Genomic DNA, 26,079 nt, shown 5'->3' with positions numbered 1-26,079 from the left:
TCTTGTACAGCTTTTTGTTTTCCCTGGAGTTAGTAATTACCTCAGTTTTTAAATTTAATTAGTTTTTGATGTAAGATTACTAATTCTTCCCACAAACCGTGACAATAAAACTCTAAAATTTCTCGTAATATAGTCAAACACATCTGGCAACCTATCAGTTCTGTTTTTTTTCTTCGAGCCCTCCTGCTTCTTCCTGGATCAGTTGCTCTCTTGGCCATTGTAGTAGAAGTTGTGAAATTTCTCTTCAACGTTACACTGGGAATTCCCTTTCCCTCTGTCCTGTGTTGGTGCCTTGTTTCTTAGATACTAAGTCATCTTCTTTCTTGCTTTACTCCCTTCATTTTGTTGTAATATACACGCCAGTAGCTTCCTTGGAGGCTGCATATGGGAGTTCAGTTTTTGGATAATTGATTGACAGTTTGGCTGGAGGTATAAATCTCAGTTGGAAATCATCTCCCCTCAGAATTCTGAAGGCAGTTCTCTATTGGCATGTGGTGTTCTGGGTTGATGTTAAGCAGTCCGATGCCATTCTGATTCTCGATCCTCATGGTGTGACTTTTTCAGTCTCCAAAAGCTTCTAGGATTGTCTGCTTATCTTTTGTTTCTAAAAAAAATTTTCATAACACTTAATACTTATTCTGAAAAAAATGCTTTTAATAAGTTAGACTAGATGGATAATTCCATAAATTAGCATTTATCTATTTTAGCCCAGTCATCTATTTTATATCTAGAATAAGCCAGGGGGCAGATACTTTCCACACTGTCATCACCATCGCCACTACTCTGGAGGATTAGCCAATGCTCCAGGAAAGAGGTATCCAATTGGAGAGGAGGAGGTAATTTATCCCTGTTTGAAGATTATTTGACCATTTACACGGAAAACCCACAAGAATCAACTGAAAAAGTTATTGAAAATGACAAAATAATTGTGTAAGGTAACTGGATTCAAAATTAGTGTTCTATTATCAATGGCCTTCAAATACACAGACAACAATCAGAACTAAAATATAATGGATATAAGACCCCATTTGCAAAAGCAACCTAGAAAGAAACTTTTTTAAAAATGTGCAAAACCATTTAAATGCTGCCAAAGGATACAAATGTGAACTTACACCACATTCTTGGGTTAAAAATCTCAACATTATAAGGATGCCAGTTCTCCTAAATTAAGCTACACATCAACACAATCGCAGTGAAAATACTAACAGAATTTCTTGTGGAACTATACCAGCTGATTTTAAAGTTGATATGGAAAAATATACATGCATCCAGGAAAAGTTTGAAAACAGAAATGTAAAAAGCAGAGATAACCCCATCCATTATTTACTTGTATTTTAAATCTATTATAAAGCTAAAACAATTAAAACTATGGCACAAGTACATGAATAGCCATATAATTCAGAAATTACTAGAAGTCATCCAATATATATAGGAAGTTACCATATGATCAAGTTGGCACTTAAAACAGGATTTATCCATATTTGGTATTGGAACAATTGGCTACCCATCTGTAAAAGAAATTAATTTAGATCCTCACTTCACATGTTATACCAAAATAAATTCTACATGAATCAAAGGTTTAAATGAAATTCTTAAAGAACCAGAAGAAAATAGGGGCTATGGGAATGATTATCTATTGAGCCTTTACTTCAGCTCAAGGCCTGGTGACAGTAAGCAGGCCCAGCTCGTGGACTGTCAGCTGAATAATGGATTGATCGACTATCAGGTCCTTTACTAGATGCTGTAGCAGTGGCTGCCCATTGCAGGCACTGGTCTAGATTTGCTACATGTCTTAGTCCATTTTTATTACTATAAAAGAATACCAGAGGCCAGATGCGGTGGCTCATGCCTGTGATCCCAGCACTTTGGGAGGCCAAGGCGGGCAGATCACGAGGTCAGGAGATCGAGACTAGCATGGCTAACATGGTGAAACCCCGTCTCTACTAGAAATACAAACAATTAACTGGGTGTGGTGGTGCGCGCCTGTGGTCCCAGCTACTCGGTATGCTGAGGCAGGAGAATTGCTTGATGCCGCTGGGAGGCAGAGGTTGCAGTGAGCTGAGATTGCGCCACTGCACTCCAGCCTGGGAGACAGAGCGAAACTCCGTTTCAAAAAAAAAAAAAACAAAACCAAAATTAGCTGGGCATAGTGGCAGGCGCCTGTAGTCCCAGCTACTCGGGAGGCTGAGGGAAGAGAATCTCTTGAACTCTGGAGGTGGAGGTTGCAGTGAGCTGAGACTGCACCTCTGCACTCCAGGCTGGTGACAGTGCAAGACACCATCTCAAAAAAAAAAAAAAAAAAAAATACCAGTGGCTGGGTAATTTACAAGAAAAAAGAGTCTCTTTGGCTCACAATTCTGCTGGCTGGAAGATTGGGCATCTGCATCTGGGGAAGGCCTCATGCTGCTTCCACTCATGGCAAAAAGCGAAGGGGAGCCATGCGTGCAGAGATCACTTGGGGAGAGAGGAGGCTAGAAAGATGGGGGAGGGAGGTGCTGGACTCTTTTGAACAACCAGCTCTCACGGAAGCTAATAGAATGAGAACTCACACTGCCCTCCGGCTGCCATCCCCCAATCTCCTGCGAGGGAGGGCATTAATCTATTCATAAAAGATCTGCCCCCATGACCCAAATACCTTTCACTGGGGATCAATTTTCAACATGAGATATGCAGGGTGGGGGCGGCAGGGGAGATGCAAACAGCCCAACTCTCACATGTCATTTGTCTGGTTCTACCAGTGTTAAAATAGTTTTTATTTTGGTCTGATATTTTACAAGGGAGATTTCACATCAAAATCTGGATTTCGGGCTTCCCCTGAAAATGTATATCAATCTGGCAGCACTAGACCCTTATTCCTTCATGGACCAAGCAGCTGAGCCACTGCCCTTTAAAGGCCTGAGGATGGGACGTATGGTCTGGGAGTCCTGAGGAGCCAACAGGACCCAGTGAACAGGCAGGTAATGGAGAGCAGTGGCTGGTGGGCCCAGAGCCCTGGGGTAGGGGGTGAGGGGATGAGGCTGCAGCTGTGGCAGGGAGGGGCAGTTCCTGGGCTGTTGCTGTCACCCAGGAGAGAAGTCGTGGCAGAGGGAATGGGAGGGAGAGGCCTGGCTGGAGGGAATTTGGGACTTGAATCTGCAGCCCACAGGGCTTGAGGACAGATGACGTGTGTGTATGTGTGTGTATGTGTGTGTGTGTGTGTGTTGGGGTGTGCAGGGGAGCCTAGCTGTTGGAGGAGGAGGTAAGGAAGCACCCCAAGGTGCTCACATAGAGAGGTAACTGCGCATGAACATGTAGACCAGATCCAGTCACCCTCCTGCTTAAAACCCAAGCAACCCTACCCGAGAGGCCCGGCCCCTGCCCACCCCTTACCCGAGAGGCCCAGCCCCTGCCCACCCCTTACCGGAGAGGCCTGGCCCCCTGCCCACCCCTTACCCGAGAGCCTGGGCCCCTGCCCACCTGGGTGATCCTTTGCTCTCACTCTGTGTTCCCTTGTACTCCAAGCCACGCAGGCCTTGGGCCATCCTAGAACCAGCCAAGGGCTTTTTTTGGCGTCAGGGCCCTTGCACTTACTGTTCCCTCTGCCTGAGACACTGTTCCCCTGACTCCTTAGCTGGCCAGTTCCCTCCTCATCCTTCAGGTTTCCTCTTAAATATGCCCTCCTAAAAGAGGTCTGGAATATGCTCCTAGATGCCAAGGGACACCAGGAATGCTGACTCCCACGGGGTCCCCGGGCCCATGGAAAGAGGAGAAGATTTCTGAGTGCAAAGGGAAACCTTTGAAGGGCTGGCGTGTGGGTGGGGCGATGAAGCAGTTGGGTCTGATTTACCCCCTGAAAGCCTGCCAGTAGCACCCGCATGGGAAACCACAGGGCCGGAGTGGCCACTGGGGAGAGTTGGAGCACTTGTGCTGGTGACAGGCGCAGAGGTAGTGCAAATGGAGAGAGGACATGGGGTATTCTGGAACCCACAGGACTTGCGGAAATGCGGGAAGGAGTGGGGTGAGAGCCATAGGCAACAGGGAAAAGAGTCAAGCGGGGTGGCGCGGTTTCCAGCCCCAGCAGGGGGTAGGAGGTGGTGCCAGTTTCCCACGGTGGAAACCCAGGGAAGGCACGAAGCAGGTGTGCTTTGGAAGGCACAGTTCTGGCGCAGCGCCTCTTTCTGTCGGCCCCCTTCTACAATGCTCCTGGACACAGGGTGACGGCGCAGAGCTGCGCGGGCATCCCCAGCTCCGTGGCTCCGGCTCAGGTCGGCTGAGAGGCCTGGATCGAGGCACGCTGTCCCCGCGCCGCCCGCACTGCCAAGGGCAAGGGCACGGCCATGACCGGGTAGGAGGCGGATCCCACCAGTGAGCCAGTGAGCCACTCAGCCTCCTGGGAAGAGCGAAGATCAAAGCGGCACCCCACGTCGCGGGGCTGGGGAGAGAAGGGCATGAAGGCCTGTCCTCTGCGAGGCTTCGGGCGCCTGGAGGCAGGGTGGGAGGGCAGGGCGCGGGGGCTTTGTCTGCGCGGAAACGCCCTGCCCGGCGCCCGCACAAAGGCCGCTTTGTGCCCGCGGCCTGCGGAGGTGGGGGCCGCGCGTCCCCGGATCCCCCTGCCCCGGCCCGGCCCGCGGCCCCGAGGGGGCGCCCGCCACTTCGCCGCCGCCAGCCCGTGGCCCCGGGCGCCAAAGGGCCTCTTAATTGTTCCTAGAACGGGTGGCATTTAGGTCAATTAATATGCAAAACAGGAGTAAATCATCTCATTCGCGGGCCCCACGCGGGGCGGGGAGCCGAGGCATTTGCTAGGCAGCGAGGTCGCGGCCCCCGCCGCGTGTTTATCTGGGGAAATGGAAATCAGGCGACGCACAAAGCCGCCCCGCGGGCCGGGCCGCGCCCTCGGCCGCCCTCGGCGGGGTCGCCGGCGCCGGTCCCGACCAGCGGCCAGGGCTGGCGGATCGGCTGGAACCCTGGGGTCGCCTCTGGCCCTCTCTGGTCCACCGTGCCTAGCTGGTGATAGCAGGAGTTCTGTTATTACATAAATCAGGTATAATACGATTCCCTAAGTGCTTCGAATTGGAGCTTGCGTGCTTCTGACCCGTTATTATGCTACCGAGCCTTGACTGAAGTCCAAAGCCTACTCGCATTTCTGCATTTAATCCTCAAAATCGCACTAAGAGGCAGGTGATTATTCCTATTGTTCAGCTGAAGAAACCGAGGCAGAGAGGTGAAGACGGTCACCTGGCCCAGACCAAGCCCTTCACCATTAAGGTGTGAGCCCCAGGCCTCTGTTATTTCATTGGGCAGCTCCCTTCGCTGGGGAAAATGGCCCCTGCAGGCAGAGTTCTGTGAGTCTCACTGCTACTGCACCATCCTTACTCATTCTCCCTGAATTCCAGAAATGTAACAGGACCCACTGCGCACCTGCACTCTTCTAGACTCTGACGTTTCCACAGGGAACACAACAGGAGATTCCGGCCTCGTAGGACACCAGCGAGAGCACCTCCAGGAGAAGCCAGCAGGGTGACAGAAATGGCCCCTCGAAGGAGGTGACACTTGAGCAGAGACCTGAGGGAGGTGAGAGAGACTTCCAGGAAGAGGCAATGGTCTTGAGGTTGCAGGATAAGGAGGCCAGGGAGGCGGGTGTGTGGAGCAAAGTGGGAGGGATGGAGGCAAGGCAGAGGTGGCCAGGGCTGGCACTGGGGGTGCTGGCTCCAGTTCCAGCTGGACACTGGGGTCTCTGGGTTCTCTTGGTCTGGGGACAGTCTGTGCATGGAGAATTGTAAAGGCTTCTGCTTGGCTCAGCCTGGTTCAAGTGGCCCCACCCTGGGCTAATTGGCAATGGCTAGGGGCAGGTCACATACTGGACACACTCCCATCAGGTGGACACCCACCCCAATCGTTACCCACTACGCAAGTGGACCTCAAACCTGGGCAAAGTCAAAAGCAGTCCAGGGAGCCAGGGTCCAAAAGCTGGAGACATTTCTGAAGGCTGTCAATCTGTGAGGACAGACACAGAGCCTGGAACTGAAGATTTGGATAACCCAGATGCACTGGGACCAAGAGATAAGGGGCATCAGGTGCCCAGACGTGATGGAGGGGTGGGAGGGAGAGGTAGGCGAACAGGGAGTGCTCAGAACTAGGTGAGATATTTTAACAAAATCACCAAACAGGAAAAGTTGATGATGCTGGTCCTGTGCAGTTGCTTCTGTAGGAATTCATAGGGGCAGGAGTTACCAGAGGAGGGTTTGCAAATTTTTCCTATAGGATGCCCTCTCTATGGTGATGTACTTGGTCGTCAGTCAACTACCTGGACAGCCCTGACTTTTCCCCTCTCTCCGCATCCTTGCCATGCGCTCATCAAGCCTGCCCGTTCTTGCTCCTTAGTGCCTCTCTCCCCAGTCCCTTCCTTTCCGTTTCTGTGGTTCTGTTTTGGTGAAGACTATCAATCATCTTTGGATCATTGCAGCGGCTTCCGCCCTGATCATGCTACTCTCACTCTTGCCTTCAATTCACACTCTAAATAGGGCACCACAGGGATCTTCCAAACACATAAATCTAAGTTACCGCCCTGGTTAAAACCTTCTGTAATTAACAACAACAACAACAACACAACCTGATTTAAAAATGGGGCAAAGGACTTAGGTATTTCTCCAAAGAAGATATACAAATGGCCAGCAAGCACGTGAAAAGACGCCCATCACTCATATTTAGGGAAATGCAAATCAAAACCACAATGAGATACCACTTTACACCCATTAGGATGGCTACTGCACAACTATGGTCCATTGCATAAATATATCTCTTCTCCTGTTGATGAACGTCTGGGCTGTTTCCAGTTTGGACCTATTATGAATAAAGCTGCTGTATATTGGGAGACAATTCCCCATAAGTCTCTCGCATTTCTGCGCATCTTATGAGTAAGGCACTGGCCTGTCTTTTCATGGATGTTTGTATCGCAAAGAGCTTTGGAAGATCAAGCGTCTCCCTCTGGAGCAAAGGGCAAGCACGCTTGCTTCCCATTATAAAAGATCCAGGTTCCCTAAGCTCAGGGTTCCTCTCCTGTAATGCAATTCACTGCAAGTACAGGATCCATCTGGGCCCACTCACATTGTTCTGTGGGACTTGGGGCAAAAGGAACTGAAGCAAATATGCTGATACACATGCTGCTTGCTGTGCTGTGAGGAATAACATCCTTTGTCTCTGACTCATGGTTCTGGCATCTTCTTTCAGCCTCTCAAGAGCCTAACTCATTACCTTTCAAGTTGAGTAAAATTTCAGACCCTTTATAGTTCTTGACATTAAGTATTCTTATGCAAGTGTTTCTGTGAACATATATTTTCCCACTTCTTCTTTGTCCCTCTCATCCTGCTGCCTGGAGTGCAGACCTGATGGCTGGAGCTCTGGTTACCATCTTGACCCAAGAGGACCAGAGATGTAGTGGATAGAAGGAGCATGGGTGTCCAAGGCTTTTGCAGGTCAGAGCGACCATATTGGCCCTGGAATTTTACAGGAGGGAAAACGCCTTGCTTACACCACTGTACTGTGGTGTTTTCCAACCCTATCTAATACAGCCCACGTCGTGGCTCATCCTGTCTGAGATGTCTTCCCGCCCTCCCTTCCTTTGTTCACTAATGTATATCATACTAACCTCAAGAATGACTCTTCATATTTCTAGTTCTTCCCACAATGATTGCTTCCTGTATCCTAGGGCCTTGTACAGTGTCTGGCACAGTAGTAGGTGTTCAGGAGGTAGGAGTTGATGAGGTGAACAAATACGTAAAAGAAAAACGCAGGCTGGCAGAGATGATGGGAAAGCGGCATTCTCACTTAGAGGAACAGGTAGAGCATTAGGTTGTCAGGGAGGGAGCCAGAGCTGTAGTCCTGTGCTGTATGACACCACCACAGCTCTTTCCTCTCTGGGCTCAGTTCTCTGGCTCTGCAATGTGGGCTTTGCCTAGGATGATGAATGCCCGTGGTCCCCACTGATTCTCAAGCCCTGTGCAAACTCTGATATTTGAGTACTGCTTTCCTGGCAATGCCTCCCTGCTTTTCTCTCCTGTAACTTATATTTGACCAATGGCATGACTTGATGGCTGAGAAAGGTCCTACTCCTTGCTGGGCCCAGGACTGCTCTGCAACCCAAGCTTGGGAAGACATGGCTGCCTGGGCAGCTTAGCAGCTGGGGAGACTGACAGCTTTAGTGAGCCCAGCGGGTGGCATCAAGTTTCTGGGTGCCTGGTCACCATGTTAATCTGCTCTTGGTGCCACTAATACCAATTTGTGAGCAGACAGCCAGGATCAGACAGGCCAGCTGTCAGGCAACTGTGGACAGCTCAGTGTATGGTTTGATTTTATGGCTTAGGGCTGGAATTTTAAATTAATTAGCAAATTTAAGTTTCTGGAGCTGCTTCAGATAGGTAGCTCCCAGGGCCAGGTGACACTAGTTTGACCCAGTGACCCCAGCCCAGGTCCTGCCACCCACCACTACCACCACCAAGGGAGTCAGAAAGAGTCCGTCTCGTTTCCAGCACCACCATCACCCTGCTGGGGGACCCAGGTGGGCCCCTCTCCCTGTCTAGGCCCAGCCTCTTCATCTGTACACAAAGGAGCAGGACTGGATGCTTTGTCTGTCTTCTCCACTCCAGCATTCTGGGATTCTAATTAGGCACAAGATGTCTAGTGTGTGGTAGAGCCAGCAAAGCTCTCTGTCCATGCTTCTGCCTCCAGAGCAGGTGGGACCACTTCCCCTGCTTTACCCCTGTAACTTTTACTGAGCTCCAGGGATCCCTGTTTCCAGAGAAGACAGGCAATAGAGTGAGTAATCTAAAATTACACGTGCAGCTGTGTCGCCCCTCCAGCCAATCCCCACCCTCCAACAGGGAGGTTTCCCAGTGTCCTGATAGCAGGGCGGGGTCTCCAGATGCCCCGCTGGGCTACAGGCCCTGCCTGTCCTAGTGCTGCCTCTCATCCCCTTTCGTCGCCCATGAACCCCGGCCACACCAGCTCCTCCCTAGTCCTCCTAAGGGCCAGCCGCCTTCCTGCCTGCCACAGGATCCTAGCATATGCCATTCCCTCTGCCTCCCCAGTGTACCCCCCCTTCCTCCAGCCTGTCATCTTGCAGGCTAATGCCCCCTCCTTCAAGAAGCCTGACCTGACGCCCTATTCACTGCTCTCTGAGTGCCCTGCACTTTCCCCGGCACCCCGCATCACAGAGGGAAGCACTCACTCTTCGGGCCACTTGTTATTTCATACTGTCGCCATCCCCCCACCAGGACTGTGAGATCCATGGCACAGGAGCACATCTGTTTCATTCACCAATTTTTTCAGAGCCTACTAGTGGTCTCCCAACATTTATTCTTTCCTCTTCTCTCCCAGTAAGAGATCTCTTGATTTTTAGCTTAGCCTATGTTCAACCAAAATAAAGACCACAGTTCCCAGTACCTTTGCAGCAGGTTGTGGCCACGTGATCAAGTTCCAGCCAACGGAGTCCGAATGAGCAGGCTGTGCATGGCGCCTCGCTGTGCCTTTCCTCTTTCACCTCCTCCGGCTGGTGCAGGAGCATGAGCAGTGTAGGTGTGAGGTGTGCGGACCGTGCAAACAGGAGCTCACTCCAGAAATGCAGAGTAACAGGTAGAGGGGCCTGAGCAATGCACCAGCTGTGGCTTTGACAAGCAAGGAGTCAGCCTATGTCTGGTTAGAGCCACTGTCATTCTAGCCCAGCTCATATAACTGCATCCTAAACCTAATTTGTATACCCCTACATCTGGTAGGCACCTGGTAAACATTTGCTGACTAAATGAGAGATTGAATAGAATGAACGAGCAAAGTATTGGAAAACCAGAACTAATGATCCTAAGCTTCAAGCACATTTTGGATTCCAAGAGCTTTTATGGGCTGACCTGGGACCTAATAAACATTATTTGCTTGAAACATGGCCCAAGTCCTCCACAGATGGGCTTGTGTGTCCACAGACAGTGGCGGGCTTCCTTGGCCCAGAGATGGGGCCTGTTGATCATCCTCTTCCTGACACAGCCATAAGGCTCAAGGAGGCTCTTCCTGTGGCTAGCTGGCCCCCACCAAGTAGAGGGTGTCTCTTTCTTTTTCTTTTCTTTTTTTTTTTTTTTTCATTTGTTTTGAGATGGAGTCTTGCTCTGTCGCCCAGGCTGGAGTGCAGTGGCCCGATCTTGGCTCACTGCAACCTCTGCCTCCTGGGTTCAAGCGATTCTCCTGCCTCAGCCTCCCAAGTAGCTGGGATTACCGGGGCATGGCACCATGCCTGGCTAATTTTTTGTATTTTTAGTATAGACAAGGTTTCACCGTGTTAACCAGGCTGGTCTCGATCTCCTGACCTCGTGATCCGCCCGCCTTGGCCTCCGAAAGTGCTGGAATTACAGGCGTGAGCCCCTGCGCCTGGCCGAGGTTGTCTCTTTACCAGGGCTCCACCAAGCAGAAGCCCTACTAATGATGGCAAGGACATGCCAAGGCCCTAAGAGTGAAAGCAAGACCAGATTTCATCCCAAGTTCTTTTCAGAAAGGTAGAAGTATTTTTTTTAATGGATGCAAAAGCTTTGAAAACTGGTGATATATGAAGAAGGATGATAAATGTTTTGACAAGGGAGCCTGTCAGGACAGGCACTGCAAAAAAGTAGGTAGAAATTGAAAATGTCCCCGAATCTATAGTTGCCAATGCCTGAGATTCCTTCCTTTGGGTAAAGTAACCATAGTTTTTGAAATGCAGATAACCCTTGACAGGGCATCCTGTAAGCCATTCTCAGTGATCTGTGCCTCTGTGTGTGGGCGTGCGTTTATGAGATCCTTGCAACTGATTCAGAGCAGGTTTGAATGGAGGGGGGTGGAGAGAGCGGAGAAGGGGGCTAGGCGAGCAGATTAGGGAGGCTAGGCTGCAGTCCACCTACCTCGAAGGTGCCGCTTCCTAAAGATTGGCAGGAGAATGGGGCATTGACACGTACTTTACAAGAAAGGCACACGCAGTTCTTCCACCCCACCAGTGACTTCAAGGTCCATCCTCTTTCGGGGGTGCAGAACAGTGGCTCTGAGGTCACCCGGTCACTGCTGTCCCCAGCTGGAAGGGTTACCTGAGGCCATGGAGGCCAGCTCCCTGCCTCAAGGCACAGATCTACCCAAGCCACATTGGACAGATGTGCAACAGTTTACATTTAGGCTGCAAGTGTCATTAATTACCCGCAGAAGCCATGAGCTCAGGGAGATTCCCTTGGCTTAGGTCTTCCACATCCTGCCAGAAATGCAATGCAGGTGGGTTGGGCTGCAGAAACTGGATGGATTAAAGTTCAGGCTTAGCAAGAAGATATATTGGTAGGTGATTATGTGCTTTGTGAAAGCTTTGCTGTACAAAAGGAAACTACCCCCCAACCCCAACCACCACCCTTGGATTCCACCCATCCACGTGCCCTGCCGGGAAGATTTAGCCCCATCTGCTGTTGTGGAATTGTGTTGGAAACCTTTGGGGATACAAGGGAAAGAGCAACTAGCTTGGCCATCCATGACCTGGAGCTGGTCCCCACCTGTACCTTGCTTTTGGGTAACTTTAGGCAAATCACTGCCCTGCTCTGAGCCCCACTCTCCAACACCTCTAAGGCTCAGCACAGTCTCTTGGGGCTGCGTACAAGCTGTGTGTCCTTGTGCAAGTGACTCAACCTCTCTGAACCACAGCCTTTTCAGCCATAGAAAGAGGAAAGTCATGACACCTATCTCAGAGGCATCGTGTGAGAATTAAGCCAGATGCCAATGACAGGTGCCTGGAATGAAGAGGCCAACCTATTCAATGCAGTGAATAGGCCCAGCCTGTTACAAACCTGGGCTCCAGACTCCAGCCCAGTCACCGCCTTCTGAATCACATCAGTTGGTCCCTGCGTGGGTCTCTATTGCAGAGGGTGGAGGGGCAGCCCGGGGACTCGATGCAGCAAAACTTACTGAGCCTTCAGTCAATATTTGAAAAATCAGGAGACCCCTCCCTCTCTCTCACTCTCACACATACGCACACACTGTCTCACACATGCACACATAACACACATACACACCCTGCATTTCTGCCTTCTCTAGAAAAAATCAGAAGACCTGGCCACCCTAGGTGCCAATTCCTGCCAGATGTCAAGCAGCTGTTGCTGAATAGCAGCTGCTCCCTTTGGACGGGAGCATGAATGTGTCATTCCTCCACAGTCCCGCTCCCTGGAAGGCCTCTCACCTGGCCGCCTTGCTCACATGCCATTTGCCTGCCCCTCCCCGCCCCTCTGGGCTTCTGTCACTGATTACTTTCATGGCTGTTCTGTGTCTGTGGGGCTCATGTCTCTTGCATCTTCACCGTGCACCCTGACTCCCAGAGCCAGCCCAGTGCTGAGCCCAGCATTGGGTGCAGTGGATGCTTGTTGTCTGTGGTCCTTTGTTCTTTGGTGTGCAGGGCCCTGCATGCCCACCCTATGGGGCTGGCCAGGTCTCAGAACCAAGCAGGTGCTCATGGTGGACTGAACCTTTGAGCTCAATAAAACTGGATAGATGCTCATTTCAAGAAGATCAGAATTCGATTTCTGTGCTCCCTGGGGGTGTGGGGCAGCAAAAAGAACCTGACCTGGCTGGGGAGCAGGGTGGCGCTGGCCCAGGAATGCATAGCCATGTGCTGGAGGCTGGAGCCCCTGTCTTGTTCTCCTCACAGCCATGGTGTTTGGTGGAGGCCCAGGGCTCCCCTTCTTTGTTCTGTGAAGAGCAGAGAGTTCCTGTCCCTGTCTGTGAGGCCATTAGGGCTAGTGTTCCCTGTTTAAGGGAAAGGCTGCAGATAGGCCCCCATCCATGAGCTGTACAGGTCAACTCTCCATCCCACCTATGAGTGCACACTGAGCCTCAGCCATCCTGAGTCCTGTGCTCAGTGCTCCAGGGATGCCCAGAAACAATTCCTGCCTGTAGGGAGCTCATGGCTGGGATTAGAGTAAAACATGAAGCTGAGGAGTTAGGCCACAGCAGGAGGCTGGGAAACCTTGGGAACAAGTTCTGTGGACACCCCATGGAAAGACAGGGCTGAGGACTGTAGGCAGGGAGGTGGTCAGGGAGGGCTTCCTGGAAGAGGTGGGGAAGGGACTACGACTCTAGAAGGAATGAGCTGTCTGTGAGTACACTTTGACTATTCTCATCTCTCCCCTTCCTTAGAGCCCAAGTCCTGAAAATGTCCCCTCAAGCACGTATAAGCAGGTAGTTTAGATTTCAGTCTATGCAAAAAAGCAGCTGCAGGAGCTATTCTCCATGGAACAGCATCTCTGGTCACCTGGCAGCAGCTCAGAGGCCCGGACATAGTCCTGGCTGTCCCCTGTGCCTGTCCTCCACTGCCTGTCTCAGGCTCTTGCCCTCCCCATTCCCTGGCCCTCCTCGTGGTCCAGCCTCTGCCCTTCCGGGATGGTGTGGCCCTCTGTGGCTCCTGCTGCTCCCCGGCCACTGCTCCCTGCCAGCTCTCCACGAGTCTCTCTGCTCTCTGGATCCTTCTCTGTGTGTTTTGCTGCCCAAAGCCCCAAGAGACAGCATCTGTTTGGCTGGACAGACACTGGGCGCTGTGCCACACTCAAGCCAGGCTACTGACAACTACCCTGGGTCAAATCTCTGAGGCTGGCCTCCCCAGCTGTGGCCAGAGCAGCGGGGTGACATGGAGGTGCTGGCCCTCCTCAGGGCAGCAGCGTGGCAGAGTCCTTGGCTGTGTGGCGGGAGCAGTCTAAGAACCCTCATATCCAGGATCATTCCAGCGATTCCCAGCCCTCGGGGCACCCTCAGGCAGCGCCACAGCCAGGCGCGAGGAACAGAGGCTGGCCAGAGCTGAGAGACACTGCCTCCAACGCAGCTTCCAGTATGCCTTGCACCAGGGTCCCCCGTGGGACCCAGGTGGCAGCTTTGCTGTTCTCAACAAATGCAAACCCCATCCTGTGACACCAGCCAAGGAAGCAGGCACCACCAAGAGCTTGGCGCTCACCAAACCGTAAGACTTTTTGGGCAAAAGATTTTGTTCTCTCTGCCCCACCAAACACTTGTCTCCTTTGATTGTGCCATTGTTCTTTCCAGGGAAATCTAATTTTAAAACAAAAAAAACATGTTTCCTAACCAACAGGACACATGTGTGTGCCAACAAATATTTGATTTGAAAGCAAGTCTTTGCTCAGTGTAAGCTTTGTTTTTAACGGACAGGACAAAACACCGGGACCAGCTGTGCAGAGCATGTGTTTGGCCCCGGAGGCCCAGTGTTCCTTTCAGCTCGGAAATCTGGCTCGAGGTGTCCAGCTGGGACCCCATCGTAAGGGTCACATAGTTTCCAATCTGGAGGGTGAGGCGGGGCCCGGTGGCAGTAAGATCTTCCCTTTCAATAAAGAACGAAAATATCCCAGTCTGCAACATTATCAACCCCGGATGTGTCTCCACACACAAAGCCGCTTGCAAAATAAAGCCACATTTGAGCTCAGGCCAGGGGTGATGTTGAAAACAACGCAGCTAATAAGTCACCGGTTGCTGGATGAAATCAAACTGTTTTTGTTTTGTGGAGGTTTCTCAGCTTCTGGGGCAGCTCTTCCGCCCCAGGGGGAGAGATTTGTGTCAGCCTCTCTCTTCCTCCGCTCCAGAGATGCTGCCACGTCCCCACAGGCCTGGGGCTACTAGGGCAGACCTCAGTATCTCACACATATACTCAGTCACATCTTCCATAGCATAGGCTAAATCATACCCCAGACCCAGCCCAAATAAGAAGAAAAAATACCAGTTCCATCCAGTGGCAAGAAACCTCAAAGGTCAGCAGTGACTGTCGGGTGTCTGGATGTCTCTGGGATCAGCGCCGTGTTGGCAGCGGGGGTTCATACCATGGAAGCACCAAGCAGGGCTGTGTGGGGGCTCCCTTGTTAGGGGCAAATCCAAGTGTGAAATGAATGCCTGCCGCTCAGAGGCTGAGCCTCACACACTATGAAACCTCTCTGGGCTACAGTTTCTCTTTTGTGCAGTGAATGTGTTTCACGACGTCATGAGGTCGGAGGTAGGGAGAAAAGGGGAGAAATCTGTGAGGCCCAGGCAGAGGCTGCAGAGAGTCCTGCCCATACGCATTCTCCTGGCTGCCCTGGGGACACAAACCTAGTGTTTCGCTGAGCACAGGGCCGCCCAGTCTCCCTAGTGACTGGGTGTGGCCACGTGAGTGACCCACTGGCTGTGAGCATAAGTGCTACATGAAGCTTCTGGAAATTTCCTTAAAGGACAGGTAGCAGGCACCTGCACCCACTGCTTGGAATGTAGAAAGCATGGCTGGTGCCACAGCCCATTGTGGACCACGAGGCCTGGGCTGTGTCTGGAGCAGGGTGCAGCGGGGGTCCCACTGCGTCTGTCTTGGCCTGCCTCCCTCTGGACTGCTTCTCCACAAGAGAGAAGCTTCTTTCTCCTTTCCTAAGGGATATCCACCCTTTCTTCTAGCACCCATCTCATGGGTACAGGCCTGGCATTGAGTACCTGGGAATGAGCTGAATGTTTGTTCTCCAGGGATGGACGTGTCCTGCAAGACCCTAGGGTGACTGAGTGGGGCCTCTTGGTGGCATGGAGAAGGTGGCCCACTCCCCCCTGGACAGGCAGACAGGGGCTACAGGAGGAAAGTGGGCCAGCAAGGAGTGGTGGGGACTGGAGAGCCAGGGCCCTCATCCACTGCCCAGGGCCACCAACTCTCACCCTGAAAAGAGTTAGACTGGCCTTGCCTGAGTCGCTGATATTTTAAGGGAAACTGGGAAACTCCTAGTTTTGTACATGCTGATAGCTCATTCAGATTTGCTGGCAACACACGGTGCAGCTGCTGTGGCAGGGGCTCCATGAAGCACATCTGCTGTGCATGAATCTTCCAGTGTGGTGCCACCCATTCGTGCCCTCTGTCTGTGTGTCTGGGTTAGAACACAGGCTGGCACGGGGCAGGCCACAGGCCAGCTGTTGTGCAGCCTTCTTCTTTTCTTTGTGCCTCTCAGAGGGCTCAGGGGCTCTCCACCTTACCTCTGGGAGACTCCACACACCCCTGAACCCCTCAGTCTGTTCACACCAATGCCAATGCCCCTCTTTGCCTCTCCTGCCATTTCCCCTCACTCAGAGTCACACTGGCATGATGCCTCCACCCCACTACACACTGCCAATGCACAGGCTGTTCCATCTTTCAAAATGAGGTGGGGCACAGCAAACAGGATGCCTTCAATGTCCAGTCTCTCCTTCTTGCTTTATTAAATGCCCTTCCAAGTTTAAGCTGGGCACAGGACCTCCTGGCTAAAGACCACTTTCTCCAGCCTCCTTGACAGCAAGGTGTGGCCCACAGAATAAGTCTGACAGGTCAGATTTGAACAGCAGCAACTTCTGGGCCATGTTTGCAAAAGAAGAAGGAGTGCCTTCCACTTCCCCTTCCCACTTCCTGCTGGCAGGAATGTGGGTGCAATGGCAGGAGGGGGAGCAGCCACCTTAGATTGAGTGGTGAAAGCTGATTCTTGTGATCAGCAGAGCCTGGGTCCACGGTGCCATGGAGATGCCACATAAGCCCATCATGCTTCCATTCAGCTGGCAGTGTGAGGGGCCAGTAGACTCTGATCTGGTTTACATGACAGTTACTTTGTCATTTTTACAGCAAGCCTGTATTTTACAGCAATAGTGAGCTTGTGTTCTAACTGGTTCGCATGGCTTACCATTTTCATCTTACATAGAATTCATTCATGTCAGTTACCCAACTGGATCCACTTCATTCTTTCATGCATCCATCCAGTTAGCGAGTCCTGAGCATTTTCTGTACAGATCGCTGGGGAAAACACAAAGGCAGACAACTCACAGTTCCCCACACTTGAGCAGGAGCTTAGGAGTGACAGTGAGAAGACAAGTGCCATTAGAACCCTGTTCTGTGGCCCAAGGTGGCAGTTCTGCAAACAGTTGATGAACATCTGCTCTGTGCTTCACTCAGAGTCCCTGTGGGCTGGGTAGTCACTGCAGACAGTGACATCACCTGACTCTCCCAGGGCAGCCCCAGACGTGCAATAAGACTCCAGCCAGGTGAGTGAGCCAGTGTGCTTGTGTGTGCACATGTGTGTGAGCGAGCATGCACACACATGGACGAGGGAGGGGAGAGAGAGAAAACAGGTCTGTTTTTAGGGACTCACGGACAACGATTCACCTATTCATCAAGATTGTATTGCATACCTCCTGTGCATGACAGCTGACAGAGGCCAAAAAAGCCAAGGCCCTGCCCTGGAGAGGCCCCCCATAGGATGCAGACACACCTGCTGACACTGGTGGTTCCAGTCACTCCCTGCACTTTGTCCCTGCCCTTAGGATGGATTTACACTGAGACATTCATGCTTTCACCCAAATCTTATGACCAAGAACTAGGGTTAGGTGCTCTGCCTAAAGCCATTGCATAAAAAATCCCAACAACCAGTCTCCTCAGAAATATTCCTAACCATGCTTATCAGCCACCTGTTCGCCAGCAAGCCCAGAAATTTATATACATCGTTGGCATTCATCTTCACAATAACCCTAGAATGAAGGCAGCTTATCCCCCATTTTACAAATAAGAAAACTGAGGTTTGGAGAAAAAGAAATGGAAAAGGAAAAAGCATGGGCACCATCAGGAAGAGAGACCGGCCAGGCATTGCTTGTTTCCCTGCACCCCTCCCCAGGCAGGTGGACTGGGCTAGACGCAAAGAGGCAGGACCACGGTCTGGGTCAGAATGGGAGCTCTGGGGCCTACTGGCTGGGTGACCTTAATTGACCTTCCTGGGCCTCTGTTTCATTGTGTGTAAAATGGAGCCCAAAATACCCAACTCATAGGATCATTTTAAGACCTAAGTGAAAACATGTAGAAAAATGTACATGCAGACATGAGCCGAATATTGGGGCCAATACTGACTGGTGGTTATAAGGCTGAGATTCAAGGTCAGACAGGCCTGGCCCTACCCCTTCCTGGCTGTCTGTGCCCTTAACCCCTATGCAGATGGCAAGAGAGCCGTGGCGCCCACCTTGTGGGGCTATGTAGGAAAAATGAGGAGAAGCAAGTGTCCAACAGGGAGTAGCCATGGCTTCTCTTGCAGCTCTGGTGTGTGTGCCTCCTTCTCTATACTGGAGCCCCATCCTCAGCTGTGTGAGCAGACAGGGCTGCCTCGTGCTCCAACCCCTGGTCAGCACCCACCCAAGAAGCGGACTGCGGGGCACTGGTCTGCCCATTGTCCCCGGCTGCGTCTCCTCAGTTTCTGGCCTCTAGCAGTTGTTCCCAATTTCCTTCCAACCTTTCAAACCTCCAGCCAATCAGCCTCTGACACCAAGGACCAAGGTCAGAGGCAGAAATAAAGACGAAACAGTGCAGCTGTCTTAAATCACCAAATTAGCTGTTATGGAGGAGGGCAGTAAAAGAAAATAAAACAAAGATGAGATGTAAAGTCTGAAATAGAAACACCAAGGAGAGTGACTGGTGGAGGTTAGCAAGTTAGGAAGCCAGGCAGACCGAGGTGCTATCTGGGTGGCCTTGGGCAAGTCTCTGCCCTCCTGAGTCTTTGCCCCTTAGAGCTCAGGACTTCAGAGACCATGATTCCTGGGTTATGGTTTCATGGGGGAGCCCAGAGCTCTGTGCTGGGCTGTTGTTCCTCTCAACAAGCCCTCCCCGGTGTCTTCACCTGCTTTTGGCTCCAAGTCCCATCCAAGAGTCTGTCTCCAGCTGGGCTTCTCTCCTCCAAAGTGCAGATGCGCAAAGTCATCCATTGGCTTGATATTTGCCCAGAGGCCTCACCCATTGCTATAGCCACATGTCCAGGACTGAGCTGTGCACCACTGTGGGCATGGTGGAGGCTGCCGTAAGGAGATGGCCCTTGTCTCACAGGAAGGGGAGCCTGAAATTCCCAGGGGCCGGACGAGGCTGCACCGGAACTGCACCCCACCCAGGACTGCTGAGCTGAGAGGGTGCTCCCGCAGTGAAAGCTCTGCCACTTCACATTGCCAGGTCCCAAGCCTCTGACCACACCGGGAGAGGGTCAGACTGTGCCTGGCAGGGTGGGCCCTGGCTCTGTACCTTCCTCCCTGCCCAGCAGACTTTGGGTTGCATCTCTCTACGTAGCAGAGGAGTGGGGACATAGGAGTCTGCCTCACGGAGTTGTGGGGTGGCCTGGGAGCGGGCTGGCCCCTGTGGGGATTCTGTGGCCCGGCTCCTGCCCAGCATGCCCCTGCCCAGCAGCCTCCCTGCAGGCTCCTGAGGGTTCAACCTGGTGCACAATCTTCAGGCCTCTCCTGCCTTGATCTGACAGCCTTCCACACCCCAGCCACACCCTTCCTTAGTGCAGTTATTTTTTCATTATTAAAACTTTATAATAGTAATACATTTTAGTTGCTTAAATTCTGCAATAGTGAAACAATAAAGATGGAAATCACTCCTCCAGTTCCATTCCACTCCTCAGAGCTACCTACCGTTGACAGTTGTACATTTCACTCCAGAAATATCTATGACTGCACACAGTTACATATGCAGGTGCGTGTATATGTCCGTGTGACTGCACACGCAGGATTATAAAAATCACAAACCAGCCCGTGCTGCCCATGCTGTCGTGCATCTTGCTGTTATTTTCACTGGCTGAGTTGGAAGCATTTCTCAATGCCAGCAGGGCAGCCTTTGTGTTAGCTGCATAGTTTCTGTTGTGCAACCTCCTCTCTGCTGACGAGCAATTAGGTGGCTCCACTTTCTTCCTTTGCTTGTGGAAACCCTGAGGCACTGAACATCCTAAAAGTGAAATTTCGGGGTCCCAAGGAGTGTGCATTTTTGAATATCACTAAGCTGGCCCAGCTGCGTCGCACCCTTCACGGGGACCACACTCTGTCTCAGTATAGGAGATCCCGGGAGCCCCACATCCTTGCCAGTGCAGCACTACTATTCCTTTAAATTTTGCCCCCAGTGTATTCTTGCTGTTTTATTTTGATTTCCCAGGTGACTGAGGAGGTTAAGTGTCTATTCAGCCATTTGCTGGCTGTGAGAATTTCTTACCCTACAAGCTGCCTGTTTCTTTACTTTACCCATTTTTTTCTACCGGGTTATGTGAGTTTCTACTTACTGGCTTATAGAACCCCATTATATGTTATGATATTAATCTGTTGTCTGTGGTACATGGTTTCAGTCTTTTCTCCCAGTCCATCAGATATCTTTTAACTTTGTTTATCATGTATTTGGCTATGCAGAAGCTTTTTATTTATTTTATTTTATTTACTTATTTTTTTGAAACCGAGTTTCACTCTTGTTGCCCAGGCTGGAGTGCAATGGCACGATCACGATTCACCACAACCTCCACCTCTTGGGTTCAAGCGATTCTCCTGCTTCAGCCTCCCGAGTAGCTGGGATTACAGGCATCCGCCACTACACCCGACTAATTTTGTATTTTTAGTAGAGACAGGGTTTCTCCATGTTGGTCAGGCTGGTTTTGAACTCCCGACCTCAGGTGATCCACCCGCCTCAGCCCTCCCAAAGTGCTGGATTACAAGTATTTTATTTTTTTTGAGATGGGGTCTTACTCTGTCACCTAGGCTGGAGTGCAGTGGCGAGATCTTGGCTCACTGCAACTTCCGCCTTCTGGGCTCAAGCGATCTTCCCATCTCAGCCTCCCAAGTAGCTGAGATCACAGGCACACACCACCCCGCCCGGCTGGTTGTTTTTTTTTATTTTTTGTAGAGACAGAGATTCGCCATATTGCCCAGGCTGATCTCAAACTCCTGAGCTCAAGTGATCCGCCTGCCTTGGCCTCCCAAAGTGCTGGGATTATGGGCATGAGCCACCACGCCCTGCCAGAAGCTTTTTATTTTATGTAGTCAAATCTGTCAGGCTTTTGTTTTATAGCTTCTGGATTTCGTGCCTTGCTTAGGAAGGTCTTGCCTCCTCCAAGATCATGAAAATATGCTCCTCTCTTTTGCTATTGTGGTGTTAATAGCTTTGTTTTTTCCTTTTACAGCCTTCATCCATCTGAAATGAATTTGGCAGAATGACACTCTCTTTCTTGTGAAACCCAGTCCTGCCTTGGGATCCACAGATGCCCCAACATGTCCTGCCTTCCCTGTCCCTTGGTCCCTCATTCAGTCACTCTACAAGTATGTTTTGAGCCTTTGTTAAGCACCAAACACTGGTGATCCTGCTTTGAATAGATCATGCCCCTGTGCTGGGAAAGATGTGTTCAATGGAGGAGACAGAGAGCAAACAAACAAACACACAGTGCTGTGGCTTGGATGTGTGTCCCCTCCTAATCTCATGTTGAAATGTGACCCCCAGTGTTGGAAGTGGGCTTAGCTGGAGGTGTTGAGTCATGGGGGTGGGTCCCTCATGAATGGGTCAGCCCTGCTCCTTGGCCATGAGTGGTAGTGAGATGCCAGAGCTGATTGTTTAAAAGAGCCTGAGGCCAGGTACTGTGGCTCAGGCCTGTAATCCCAGCACTTTGGGAGGCCGAGGCGGGCGAATCACGAGGTCAGGAGATCGAGACCATCCTGGCTGTGGTGAAAGCCCGTCTCTACCAAAAATACAAAAAATTAGCCAGGCATGGTGGTGGGCACCTGTAGACCCAGCTACTCGGGAGGCTGCGGCAGGAGAATGGCACGAACCCGGGAGGTGGAGCTTGCAGTGAGCCGAGATCGCGCCACTGCACTCCAGCCTGGGCGACAGCGAGACTCCGTCTCAAATAAAAAAAAAAAAAGAAGCCTGGTACTTTCCCCTGTTTTTCTTGCTCCCTCTCTCGCCATGTAACACATCTGTTCCCCCTTTGCCTTCTACCATGAGTAAAAGCTTCCTGAGGCCTCACCAAAAGCTGAGTACATGCTGGTGTCATGCTGGTACACCCTGCAGAACTGTGAACCAAATAAGCCTCTTTTCTTTATAAATTACCCAGTCTCAGATATTCCTTTACAGCAGTGCACGATGGACTAACATCCACAGTTAGAGCAATTTCAGGTAGTATGGGGACAACGCAAGAGTCCGGGGATGGAGGGCATCACATAGTGCCATATTCACAATGACGAGGTCAGGAAAGGCCCCTCGGAGAAGACAGTCTAAGTCAGAGATGCTAATAGTGTGGGGGAGTGAGCCCCACTGCTGCCAGGGTGGCAGTGCTGCGGACAGAGGGACAGAAGGGCCAGGGTCTGGGAGGGGACTGAAACAGCAAGGCAGCCCACGGCTCAAGGTGAACAGGAGTGTGGGCCAGATCACAGGCCTTGGAGGCCACAGGGGAGGGTGCCACTTTATTCTGAATCTGACTGGAAGCTTTAGATGAAGGACTTTGGTGCAATGTGTGTATGTGTGTATGTGCATGTGTGCACACACACACATAGCTACATCTTCCTTATCAGCCTTTTGATGAGGGTGCCCAGGGGCCACCCCTCACTCTCATTCCTATGGTCTTAACTGTCCCCCTGTGCAGTGGTGTAGCTGGTATAGCCAGCACAGTGCCTGGCAGGCAGTAGGCCTTCTGTGTGCATTTGAGAATGACTCAGGTTAACTCCAGCTCAAGCCCTGTCCTGGCCTCCAGTGACCCCCAACTCCTGCACCTCCAGGCGCCCCATCAGAGCCTCACTCCAACGTGTCCCGAAGTGAGCTCTTTCCCTCTCCCCAGTCTTCTGCTCCTCCTCTGCAGACCCCAGGGGCCATGCTTTACTATTGCCTGCCCCTCTCGCCATCACCTGCCGGTGGGTCATCGAGGGCATGGGTTCTACCCCTGCACAGTTGCAGAAGACACCTTCTCACATCCATCCCCTGACTGCATGCTTTCTCTCCTGGATGCTGAAATCAGCTGCAACCTGGGCCACTCCCCTCAGCCTGGCCCCTCTAATCCATCTCCAAATGGCAGCAAGGTCAATTGCTCTGAAGAGCACCCCTGCCCGCCACCCCACCTCCTCCTCAGGTCAATTCATCCAGCTGCACCTGCACACACACACACACACACACACACACACACACACACACACACACTCATCCAGCAGCTATGAGCTTAGCAGGGAGAGTGCAGAGAGTGAGGTGGAAGGGGGTGGGGGAGAGAGGATGTGAGAAAAGGAGAAGAAAGGGAAGGAGACAGGAGGACAGGGAAATGGAAGGAAGGGGAGAGGAAGCTGGGGCAGATGGGGCCGGTGACAGGACCAGGGAACAATAAATAGCATCAAACAACAGTCAGGGTATGAGGCCCCCAGGAAAGAGGCTGAGGGATAGGGAAAGAGAAGCTGGAGAGATGGGACCTCTGAATTCTAGGGACAAGAAGATCTTTAATAAGCAAGAAGGAACAGATAAAAGAGGAACAACAGCGTCAAGGGCAGCTGGGGTGAATGAAACAGGGCAAGGCTGAAAATGCCATTGGGTCTGTCCCTCTGAGCTCAGCGAACTCCACCCCACCGTTTACTAAACATACAGCATCTTCTGGATTCTCCCTGCTGCACTTCCTGTGCCCGGCGATGAACCTGTCTGTGGTTGGGGGACCCTCGCTGACCTATGGCAGCTATTAATCACCAGCGTTTCTGTTGCTAAGACCCTTGGCGCTGCCTGATCCTGTCAGCTCTCCAGGTGGGCAGAGGCTGCTTGTAGAGCCTGAAAGGGATGCAGACACCAAGCCAGGGTGGGATGCGGGCCTATCACTTGCTTCTGGCACACCTGATGATCTGCTACACTCACACATCTGTGCCACAGACCACGCTCTCCTGATTCGGGGATGATGGCGTGAGGTTCAGTGACCTGCCACTGGCCACATGGCCGGGAGAGGTGGAGCCTGGACAGACACCCAGGTCTGCTGCCTGTGTCTGGTGCCACCAGAACGGGGTACACAGAATCCGCCCCCTCACCCAACTCAACACTACAAGGGACATCAGGTGCCACCAGGGCAGTGAGGATACAGCTGCTACTCCAGGGCACGAGGGAGGGATTGAGGTCAGGCTGTCCCTTGTGAAGCCTGCCAGGAGAGTTTTCAGCTATGAGTAGCAGATGACCCTACCCACAGCGACCCTAGCAAGCAGGGCCTGCAGACAGAGGCGCCCTCATGTTCCAAAGGCCATCTGTACCCTCATCCTCTAGCATCAGGTCATACCTTCCCCAGGACCCACCCACTGCAGACATCTCTTTCCTCCCTACCACCCACCAGGACTGAGGCTGTGAGTCATGCGTTAGGAGGCCAGAAGTGCGTGTTTCCCTCCCAGTCTCTGGAGAAGGTTGGTCCCCCGCCACCACACGAGCTGTGCAGAGGGGCAGCAAGTGCGCCCCACCCAGACAAGGGCAGGCTGAGCTGGGCACCAGCCTGCACTGTCCCCCTTATGTGGGAGACTGTGACAGCGTGTCAGCCAAAAACAGTTGTCACCAACGCCTTGAGGCAGTCCGGGAGGCGTGCAGAGCTGGCCCAGGGTGAAGAGCCCAGAGCCAAACCAAGAGATGGAGGGCGTGGCAGGGCTGGCCCCAGGACGGATGCCTGAGCTGATCCCCTAGGGGCAGCCAGGGCACAGAGCAGGAGGATGGAGAAAAGTGCTATGGTTCTCTTTTGGAACTTCAGTGGCGATGGGTAATGCATTGAATTCAAGCTCAGGAAGGAGGAGAAGAGGGAATTGGGGGGATGCGCCACTGAGTGTCAGACCCAGCACAGGCAGTTTACCCAGGGCCTAGCTCACTTTTGTCCACTATCCCATTAGAGAGTTGCTATTATTCAGATTTTACAGGTGACAAAACTGAGGCTCAGAGTGGCTCCCTGGCTTACCTGCAATCATGGAGCTAAATGCCCATGCTGGCTTCTATCCACAGCCCTCTCTTCCGACCGTGTGGTCCACCTCATAGTGACAGCCCTGCAGACAGACAGGCAGCTGCACCAAGCGCTTCACCATGTCTCCAGCACCGCTCAGCTAGTCCTCCCAGCCACTCTGCCTTGAGGCATCACGGCCCCACCCCGTGGGCAGAGCTCAGAGGGTCGGGGAAGGCGTCCAAGTTTGCCCGGGCCTAAGGACCGAGGTCCCAGTCAGGGCCCCTGCCCTCTCCCCTGTCCCTTTCGTTTCTTTATTGATTGTTTTCTTAAGAAGTGTCAAGTGAAGCCTCCCAGACTCAGTCCTCGTGGAGCCGGCTGCAAAGACAAACAGGTCAGCCCATTCTTGGGGAACCTAGGCCAGGGAACCTTGTGAGTAAAGGGAGCCAGGCCGGGTGCCCAAGGTCAGGGAACCCAGGGGGGCTCAGGATTTCAGGGGCACTGGCAAGCAAAGACAGGCTGGCAGGAGCTGAGGCATAGAGGGGGAGCAGGGGAGGTCCCAGGCCAAGTCCCCTCAGTCATGCCTCCCCTGGAGGGAACAGGTGCTGTCCCAGGCCTGGGGTCTGCCATCTTTCCCCCATCAGAAGGGGCCACATGGAGGGGCACACTCAGGAGTGAGGTGGGCGACAGGTCCTCCGAGGGCAGAGACAGGTGGGAGAGGGAAGCAGGGTGGGTGTGGGAAGGGGCCCCAGCTCTGGATGCGAGAGATCACAATTGCAGTCCTATGTCTGGCATGTTGAATGAATGAATGATTATAGCCATGGGACACCCATCCTAAGCCATGTCAGACATGGGACAGCTTGGAGAGAAGGATGGGGTTCCCAACCCCAAGAAGCTCCCAGTGCAGGGGTCACCCCTGTTGCTGGCTTGTCCCCCACCAGAACCTCAGCCCTGACCACAGCTTTCTTCCTTGCTTCTAAGCTTCCCCCTAGCACTCACACCCCTGAAGGAGCTCCTGGGAGCTGCAGCCACAGAAGGCTGCCTCTGCGCTCTGCCATCCCTGAGGCTTTCCTGAGACGATGACCCCTGGTTCTCCCAGAAACCTTGCTTGTTCCCTGGTTGGAGGAGATCCTGGGTGAATCCAACCTCTGGCTGAATGGTGGGGAGACAGGCCCACTTGCTTGCCGTGGCAGAGATAGAAAAGCCCTAGTCCCTGTGGGTGAGGGGTGTGAGCAACAGCTGCAATGCCCCTTGGAAGACGGAAGTCCTTGGAGCAGGGAGGCTCACAGTGGGGCCAACTACAGAGGGATGATCCCAACACCCAGGTGGGGATGAGCCTGAGGATCCCCCAGCTCTCACTCCTGGCTGGGGATGGAAAACAGTGGGGTGGCCA

General features: G+C 52.3%; 1 long non-coding RNA gene across 2 annotated transcripts; it reads left to right on the top strand.

Annotated features, from left to right (window-relative positions):
• Nucleotides 1–4,628: 4,628 nt before the first annotated feature.
• Nucleotides 4,629–21,163, top strand: LOC129031911 (uncharacterized). Of its 2 annotated transcripts, none has more exons than XR_010122966.1 (3): nucleotides 4,629–5,020; nucleotides 5,373–5,550; nucleotides 20,952–21,163. It is a non-coding gene; the product is annotated as an uncharacterized LOC129031911 (long non-coding RNA). The 2 variants fall into 2 exon arrangements; XR_008501145.1 differs by having other exon boundaries at nucleotides 4,629–5,244.
• Nucleotides 21,164–26,079: the final 4,916 nt, after the last annotated feature.

The sequence above is a fragment of the Pongo pygmaeus genome, chromosome 11, assembly GCF_028885625.2.
Source record: "Pongo pygmaeus isolate AG05252 chromosome 11, NHGRI_mPonPyg2-v2.0_pri, whole genome shotgun sequence".
NCBI classification, from domain to species: domain Eukaryota; kingdom Metazoa; phylum Chordata; class Mammalia; order Primates; family Hominidae; genus Pongo; species Pongo pygmaeus.
The sequence above is the reverse complement of the archived record's forward strand: the minus strand, read 5'-3'. Positions and strand labels throughout refer to the sequence as shown.